The 8,488-nt window shown below is 42.5% G+C and overlaps 1 non-coding gene and 1 pseudogene across 1 annotated transcript; one reads left to right on the forward strand and one right to left on the reverse strand.

The window, feature by feature from the left end:
• The first annotated feature begins 597 nt into the window (after positions 1–597).
• Positions 598–670, forward strand: TRNAR-CCU (transfer RNA arginine (anticodon CCU)). Its single transcript has one exon. It is a non-coding gene; the product is annotated as a tRNA-Arg (tRNA).
• Positions 671–7,264: 6,594 nt separating this feature from the next.
• Positions 7,265–7,735, reverse strand: LOC136118532 (large ribosomal subunit protein uL23 pseudogene; annotated as a pseudogene).
• Positions 7,736–8,488: the final 753 nt, after the last annotated feature.

Raw genomic sequence — 8,488 nt, forward strand, 5'->3', positions numbered from 1 at the left:
ACATTTGTGGTCAATAAATATATGAATACATGTTCAACCTCATTAATCATCAAGAAGTACAAATTGAGACCACAATGAGATTCTATTCGATATCTATTTGAGAGGTGAAAATTAAGAAATCTGACAAAACCAAGTGTTGAAGAGGATTTGGATCAATAAGATCTTGTATACAATGTTGTTGAAACCGTAAATTGGTAAAAACCACTTTGGTTAGCAGTTTGGAATTATCTTGTAAAGCTGAAAGTTCACTTAGTCTTTGACCCAACAAGTCTACTCCTGTATAAATATGCAAGAGAAATTCTTGCACTTGTGCACCAGTGGGTTTTATACGAATATTCGTAGTAGCACTTTTGCAATAGCAAAAACCTGCAACAATCCAAATGCTCATTATCAGGAAACTGGTTGTATTAGTTTGAAGTCCTCAAAAGCAGAGACTGGGATGAGGACTTGGGTGCAAGTTGTTCATTTGAGAAGTGACCTCAGGCAGCATGGGTGAATAAGAGGGTGAGATTGAGGCAAAGTAGCAGGAAACACCAACATAAGGAGTGTGATTCCATGGAGACCTCTGAGAAATATACAAAATGCCTCCCAGGGACTTCCCTGGTGGTCCAGTGGCTAAGACTCTGTGCTCCTAATGCAGGGGGCCTGGGTTCGATCCCTGGTCAGGGAACTAAATCCCACATGCTGCAACTAAGAGTTCACATGCCGCAACTAAGAATTCACATGCCACAACTAAAGGTCCTGTGTGCCGCAACTGAAGATACTGTGTGTCACAACTAAAAGCCCTCATGCAACAACTAAGAGCCCACATGCTGCAACTAAGATCCCACACACAGCAACAAAGATCCCGCGTGCTGCAACTAAGACCCAGCACAGTCAAATAAATAAATAAATAAATATTTTTAAAAATCCTGTGTAAGAAAAAAAATGCCTCCCAGAATTGTCCATCTGAAGAAAGGGACCTTGGGGCATTTATCCCTTGGCTCACACCCCCCATTGGTTGAGGGTTAATGCTCTTTACTTTCAGTCTGTGTTTGGGAGAGGGCTGAGAAGGCTCTTGTGGCTTTTGAGAAGGCCTTAAAGCAGAAATTGGAGAGGCCTACGGCCTAGCACTTGCGGTGGGCATTGTCAGTATATGGGAGGCCCCACAAAACTGGCTACCACATATTTGGCTAAAACCAGTTGTGGGCCAAAGGGAAGAATACAGGGCACCAAGAGCCTTTGCTGCCAGCAACAAAGTAATATTAGCATATTTACATGTTGAAATAGTCGACAGCAGCAACCATAAATAAACTCAGCTCCAGGCAACAAACCTGAGATGGATCTTAGCAATAAAACATGAAAGGTGAAAAAGAAGTCCCAGGACACACCACTATGTATAAAATATCAATACATAAAGAACAAGGATTTACTGTATAGCACAGGGAACTATATTCAATATCTTGTAATAACCTATAATGGAAAAGAATCTGAAGCTATACACCTGAAACTAACACAATATTGTAAATCAACTGTAGTTAAATTTAAAAAAAAAGTTCCCAGGTTATTATGTAGGGAATGATACTACTTTAATAAACAAAACAACTAAAATTAATAATATATGTTTTGGAAATATGTATGCATGTTCACACACACACAAATATATACTTATGTATGTATGTAAATACATAGACATATACAAATTTTTTAAAAATTTATTTATCTTTGGCTGCGTTGGATCTTTGTTGCTGCACATGGGCTTTCTCTAGTTGCAGGGGCTACTCCTTGTTGCCGTGTGCAGGCTTCTCATTGTGGTGGCTTCTCTTGTTGCAGAGCACGGGCTTTAGGCACCTGGGCTTCAGCAGTTGCGGCAAGTGGGCTCAGAAGTTGTGGCTCATGGGCTCTAGAGCGCAGGCTCTGTAGTTGTGGCGCATGGGCTTTGTTGCTCCGCAGCATGTGGGATCTTCCCTGACCAGGGATTGATCCCCATGTCCCCTGTACTGGCAGGTGGATTCTTAACCACAGCGCCACCAGGGAAGTCCCTCCACTCTTTTTTAGATTCTATTCCCATGTAGGTCATTATATAGTTCCCTGTGCTATACAGTAGGTTCTTATTAGTTATATATTTTATATATAGTGTTGTATATATGTCAATCCCAATCTCCCATTTTATCCCTCCTGCCTCCCCCCCTTTACCCCTTGGTAACCATAAGTTTGTTTTCTACATCTATGACTCTATTTCTCTTTTGTAAATAGGTTCATTTGTACCATTTTTTTAGAATCCACACACAAGCAATATCATATGATATTTGTCTTTCTCTGTCTGACTTACGTCACTCAGTATGACAATCTCTAGGTCCATCCACGTCGCTGCAAATGGCATTATTTCATTCTTTTTAATGACTGAGTAATATTCCATTGTTTATATGTACCACATCTTCCTTATCCATTCCTCTGTTGATGGACATTTAGGTTGCTTCCATGTCCTGGCTATTATAAATAGCACTGCAATGAATATTAGGGTACATGTATATTTTCGAATTATGGTTTTCTCCAGATATATGCCCAGGAGTGGGATTGCTGGATCATACGGTAGCTCTATTTTTAGTTTTTTAAGGAACCTACATACTGTTCTCCATAGAGGCTGTACCAATTTACATTCCCACCAACAGTGTAGGAGGGTTCCCTAAAGAAGCAAGACTTTTTAACTTTAAATTTTTATAAAGCTAGGACAATTTTTAAAAATAATTTTTTTGGAATTCCCTGGTGGTCCAGTGGTTAAGACTCCACAGCTATCACTGCTGAGGGCATGGCTCTGATCCCTGGTTGGGGAACTAAGGTCCTGCAAGCCGCATGGTACAGAAAAAATATATATATATTATTTTTAATAAAATGGTTTTTGTTTTTTTAATTTTTTTTAATTTAATTTTTTTTTATTTTTGGCTGCGTTGGGTCTTCGTTGCTGTGTGCGGGCTTCCTCTGGTTGTGGCAAGTGGAGGCTACTCTTCGTTGCGGTGCACAGGCTTCTCATTGCGGTGGCTTCTCTTGTTGCAGAGCATGGGCTCTAGGTGCGTGGGCTTCAGTAGTTGTGGCACGCGGGCTCAGTAGTTGTGGCTCGCAGGCTCAGTAGTTGTGGGCTTAGTTGCTCTGCGGCACGTGGGATCTTCCTGGACCAGGGCTCGAACCCTTGTCCCCTGCAATGGCAGGCGGATTCTTAACCACTGTGCCACCAGGGAAGCCCTAAAATGTTTATTTTTTACATAAAAATCTTTTTAAGAGCAAGAAAATGATAAACACAAGATTAAGCAATGGGGTGGTGATCATTCTGTAATGTATAAAAATATCAAATCACTGTGTTGAACACCAAGAACTAACGTAGTGCTGTAGGTCAGTTATACTTCAAAAACCCCCCAAAGAAACAAGCAAACAAACTCTAAGAAAAAGAGGTCAGATTTATGGTTACCAGAGGCAAGGGTATGGGGAGGGGATGGGGAGGGGAAGGGGAATTGGATGAAGGTGGTCAAAAGGTACAAACTTCCAGTTATAAGTACTAGGGATGTAATGTACAACATGAGTAATATAATGAACACTGCTGTATGTTATATATGAAAGTTGTTAAGAGAGTAATCCAAAGAATTTTCATCACAAGGAAAACAATTTTTTTCTTTTTCTTTTATTATGTATCTATAAGAGATGATAGATGTTCACTAGTCTTATTGTGGTAATCACTTCATAATGTATGAAATTCAAATCATTATGCTGTACGTCTAAACTTACACAGTGCTCTATATCAGTTATATCTCAATAAAACTGAAAGAAAAAAAGATTAAGCACTGGATGGGGGAATATATGTAAGTTGTCAATTCTAGTTTTTAGGTTGAATAAGTAACAAAAGATGGTCACACATGAACAAAAGAATATAGGGTCCCTGACCCATGGAACATATTTAACCCCATCATGTACACCTGAGCTCCAAGAACTAGAATTATATGGTATGATAAGTACATTTAGAGGTACCTATACAGTAAGATATACTCATAACACAAAGGTGGGAACTGGAAGATACTCCCTCACACCAGGGAAGGTCAGGGAAGCTTGACCAAAAAGGTGGCAGTTAATGGGCTTAAAAGAATAAGAAGATTGCCAACCTTGGGAGGAGGTGGGAAGGTTCCAAACGGAAAGAGCAGTATGGACAATGGTACAGAAATGAGAGACAGTGCAGCATTCAATAGACTACAGACAATTACAGTTGATAGAAGAGGAGAATGAAAGAGGTACATGCAAGTGATGGATCCAGAAGATAAGGTCCATGATAAGGAGGTTAGGCCTTATTCCACATGGTAAGCAAATAAAAGCATTGGAGGGTACTTTTTACTGATTATTTAAACAATCTTTTTAAAAATAAATTTATTTATTTATTTTTGGCTGCATTGGGTCTTTGTTGCTGTGTGCTGGCTTTCTCTAGTTGCAGCGAGCAGGGGCTACTTTTTGTTGCAGTGCATGGGCTTCTCACTGTGGTGGCTTCTCTTGTTGCAGAGCACAGGCTTTAGGCGCATGGGCTTCAGTAGTTGTGGTACGCAGCCTCAGTAGTTGTGGCTAGCGGGATCTAGAGTGCAGGCTCAGTATAAACAATTTTTTTTTTTTTTTTTTTTTGGCGGTACGCAGGCGTCTCACTGTTGTGGCTTCTCCCGTTGCGGAGCACAGGCTCCGGACGCGCAGGCTCAGCGGCCATGGCTCACAGGCCTAGCCGCTCTGCGGCATGTGGGATCTTCCCAGACTGGGGCACGAACCCATGTCCCCTGTATCGGCAGGCAGACTCTCAACCACTGTGCCACCAGGGAAGCCCTAATTTTTTAACATTAACATTATTTATTTTAATTTAATTTATTTTATTTTTTGTCGAGTCTTAGTTGCAGAGTGCAGGCTTCTCTCTCTAGTTGTGGAGCCCAGGCTTCTCTCTAGTTGTGGCACACAGGCTCCAGAATGCGTGGGCTCTACAGTTGAGGTGCGTGGGCTTGGGCTTAGTTGCCCCGCAGCATGTGGGATCTTAGTTCCCCGACCAGGGATCGAACCTGTGTCCCCTGCCTTGGAAGGCGATTCTTAACCACTGGACCACTAGGGAAGTTCCTGGAGGGTACTTTTTAAAGCAGGGTACTGACAAGATTTGTTTCAGAAAGATCCTCATAGCAGAGTGGAGGACTGGTTGGAGTGTGCTGCAGGCAGGAAGATCAGTTAGGATAGTCTGATATTAGGCCGGGTGAGAGATATCAAAGTCCTGATTTACTCAGGAGCTCTGCTGTGTGAATGCATGTATGGGCTTTTTTTAAGAGGTAGAACGGGCAGAATTTTATTTCCATTCTCTCCTGTGCTTTTCTTTATAGCACCTATCACCCTTGACTTATATTTACTTATCTGTTGTCTCTTCCCCCTACCAGGATGTAAACTCCAGGAGAGTGAGGATGTTAAGTTAATTTTGTTCCTTCCTCAATCCCCAGGGCCTAACAGTTCCTGGCACATAATAGGTACTGAACAATTACTTGTTGAAGGCATGAAGTTAAGCTGGGAAGGAGACATACAGGGTAATAGCCAATAGGGGAAGAATTTCTAATGCTACACTCTGATTTAGCTCTGTATCTCCTATTAATCTCTTCCAGAGTTCAGACTCTAGCTCAGTATTTGACCAAACAATAAATCATTCCCGCGTCTGGCTCTCATCCTTGTCTCAGCCTGAGTTAAATCTTTCCTGCCCCCTCTACCCATCCTACCTGTTCTCTAACTTCCTCCACTTTTTATCCCTACAAACCCTGATTTTCCAGGTCCCCTTAAGGTCCTCGGCCATATGTGCTGGGTTTTTTTGTGTTTTTTTTTTTGGTACGTGGGCCTCTCACTGTTGTGGCCTCTCCCGTTGCGGAGCACAGGCTCCAGACGCGCAGGCTCAGCGGCCATGGCTCACGGGCCCAGCCGCTCCGCGGCATGTGGGATCTTCCCCGACCGGGGCACGAACCCACGTCCCCTGCATCGGCAGGCGGACTCTCAACCACTGCGCCACCAGGGAAACCCTCGGCCATATGTTTAGATGGTTCTCACATTGCTATATGATCACATACCTGCTAGATAATCTGCTTCCAGATCCACTCCTCTCCATCCTTCTCTAGAGGCTGACCTTGAAGGGCAGTGTCATCTGGGGTCACTTGCCCTTAGGCTTCCTCTTGGGTTCAGCCAGTGGGAGGTACCACAGGAAGAGAGAGAGAGAGAGAGAGAGAGAGAGAGAGAGAGAGAGAGAGAGAGAAAGCGCTGTATTCCTCAAAGTTCCTACTGGCCCTCCCTCTCCTTCAGCTGTTGCTCTGAGCACTGGTTCCATCTCTTTGCCCCTTCAGGCCTATGGTTGATAATGGCTTCTCAGCATTAGCCCTGGGGTATTTCATTATCCCTTGTTGGTTTCCCTCAACCCTGCCAGCATCTTTATACACTGTCCCTTCATTAACTTTCTTCAGTTACACACATTGAGTATCTGTTTTCTGCTGATCTTGGCTGACACAAAAGTAAAAATGGAGAATTTTATCTTTTTAAAAGAAATTGATATGATTCACAAAGTTCACCCTTTTATTTTTTTATATTTTTTTGGCCACACGGGGATCCGACCAGGGATTGAACTCAGGCCCTGGCAGTGAAAGCACAGAGTCCTAACCACCGGACCACCAGGGAATTCCCAAAAGTTCACCCTTTAAAAGTATATAATTCAGTGGTTCTCAGTATAGTTGAGCAAATTATATCTTTTTTCATTTAATATGTAATCAAATGTTTTCTGTTACATACTCAGTGGTAAGTTATACAATGTTGCATGCCGTAAGTTACTTATTCATATGTTTCAAACTTTCACTATCACAAATAAGGTTGTAGTAAATATTAGGCATGTGGCCATTCTCTTTTGGATAGAACTTTCTTTCTTTCTTTCTCTCTCTCTCTCTTTCTTTTTTCCTTTTTTTTTTTTTGCAGTACGTGGGCCTCTCACTGTTGTGGCCTCTCCCATTGCGGAGCACAGGCTCTGGACGCGCAGGCTCAGCGGCCATGGCTCACGGGCCCAGCCGCTCCACGGCATGTGGGATCTTCCCGGAGCGGGGCACGAACCTGCGTTCCCTGCATCGGCAGGCAGACTCTCAACCACTGCGCCACCAGGGAAGCCCTCTTTCTTTCTTTCTTTCTCTCTTTTTTTCTCTCTTCTTCTTCTTCTTTTTTTTTTTTGTGTGAAAACTTTTATATTTAGAATTAGCCAGCTGGACTCAGTTTAGGTGATCCCAATTTTGTTGGCAACATCCAAAGCATCATAGTCAGGAACCAGGCGAACATATGCCTTCTTTTTTCCATCAGACCTGGTCAAGTTGTCCACCTTGGCCACGTCAATGTCATAGAGCTTCTTCATAGCCTGTTTAATTTGATGCTTATTGGCCTTGCCATCCACAAGGACCACAAGTGTGCTGTCTTCTGTCTTCTTCATGGCTGACTTGGCGGTGAGGGGGAACTTGATGATGGCATAGCGGTCAAGCTTGTTTATCCTGGGGTGCTCTTTGCAGGATATTTGGGCTGCCTCCTGAGCCTCAGTGCTTTGGGCTGTGGCAAGGTGGGTGACAGGCGAATGTTTTTTTTTATTTTTCTGGCCGTGGACACATTTCAACTCTGCTTTCTTGGTCTTCAAAGCCTTTGCTTTGGCTTCGGCTTTGGGAGGGGCAGGGGCTTCCTTCTTTGCCTTTGGTGTCATCTTTGTGAAAAGGAGGGAGGACTTTTTCTTAAGGAAAAGTTTCTAGGAGTGGTACTGATGAGTCAAAAGAGAGTCACATCTCTATTAAGGCTCTTTGCAAGTACTGTCAAATTGCTTTTTAAGAGAATTATACCAATTCCCATTGCCACAGCTTTCTCTGAATGGACCAATTGCATCATCTCATTAGCACTGGAAAGTACATAAGGTGTGTATATATATATATATATATATATATATATATATATACACATATATACTGTTAATGTAGTAGGTGGTATTGTGGTATTACCATGGGGATTTCTGTGATAGCCATGCCAATCCTAAGATATTTAAAGCCATTTTTTAGCTAAGTGGGAATGGAGGGACAGTGATTTTGAAGGGATGGAGTAGAGAGAAGGTAAAGGGATTTGCTCCTTAACATTCCTCCTTCTCCATCCTGCCTCTTCATCCCATTTACATACCAGTTTCCTTTTCAGTGAGCTGTGCTTCTTCAGGGCCTAGAATAGTGCCTGGCACTATCCTGAATATCAGTAAACATTTATAAAGTGGATACATAATGGAAGAAGAATGTTAAGATATATGCACCCAGAGTTGGTTATACTAGTATATGAGCATTAACCGGTTTTGTTTTAATGAACTCTCTGGAATCAACACTTTCCATTCCCTCCAAATAAACATATTGACTAATGCCCAAGCCTGCTAAATGCTTTGGATTAGTGAGTCCATCTCTGGAATATCTACATACTTCTTCCT

Source organism: Phocoena phocoena, chromosome 2 (assembly GCF_963924675.1).
Source record: "Phocoena phocoena chromosome 2, mPhoPho1.1, whole genome shotgun sequence".
Lineage (NCBI taxonomy): Eukaryota > Metazoa > Chordata > Mammalia > Artiodactyla > Phocoenidae > Phocoena > Phocoena phocoena.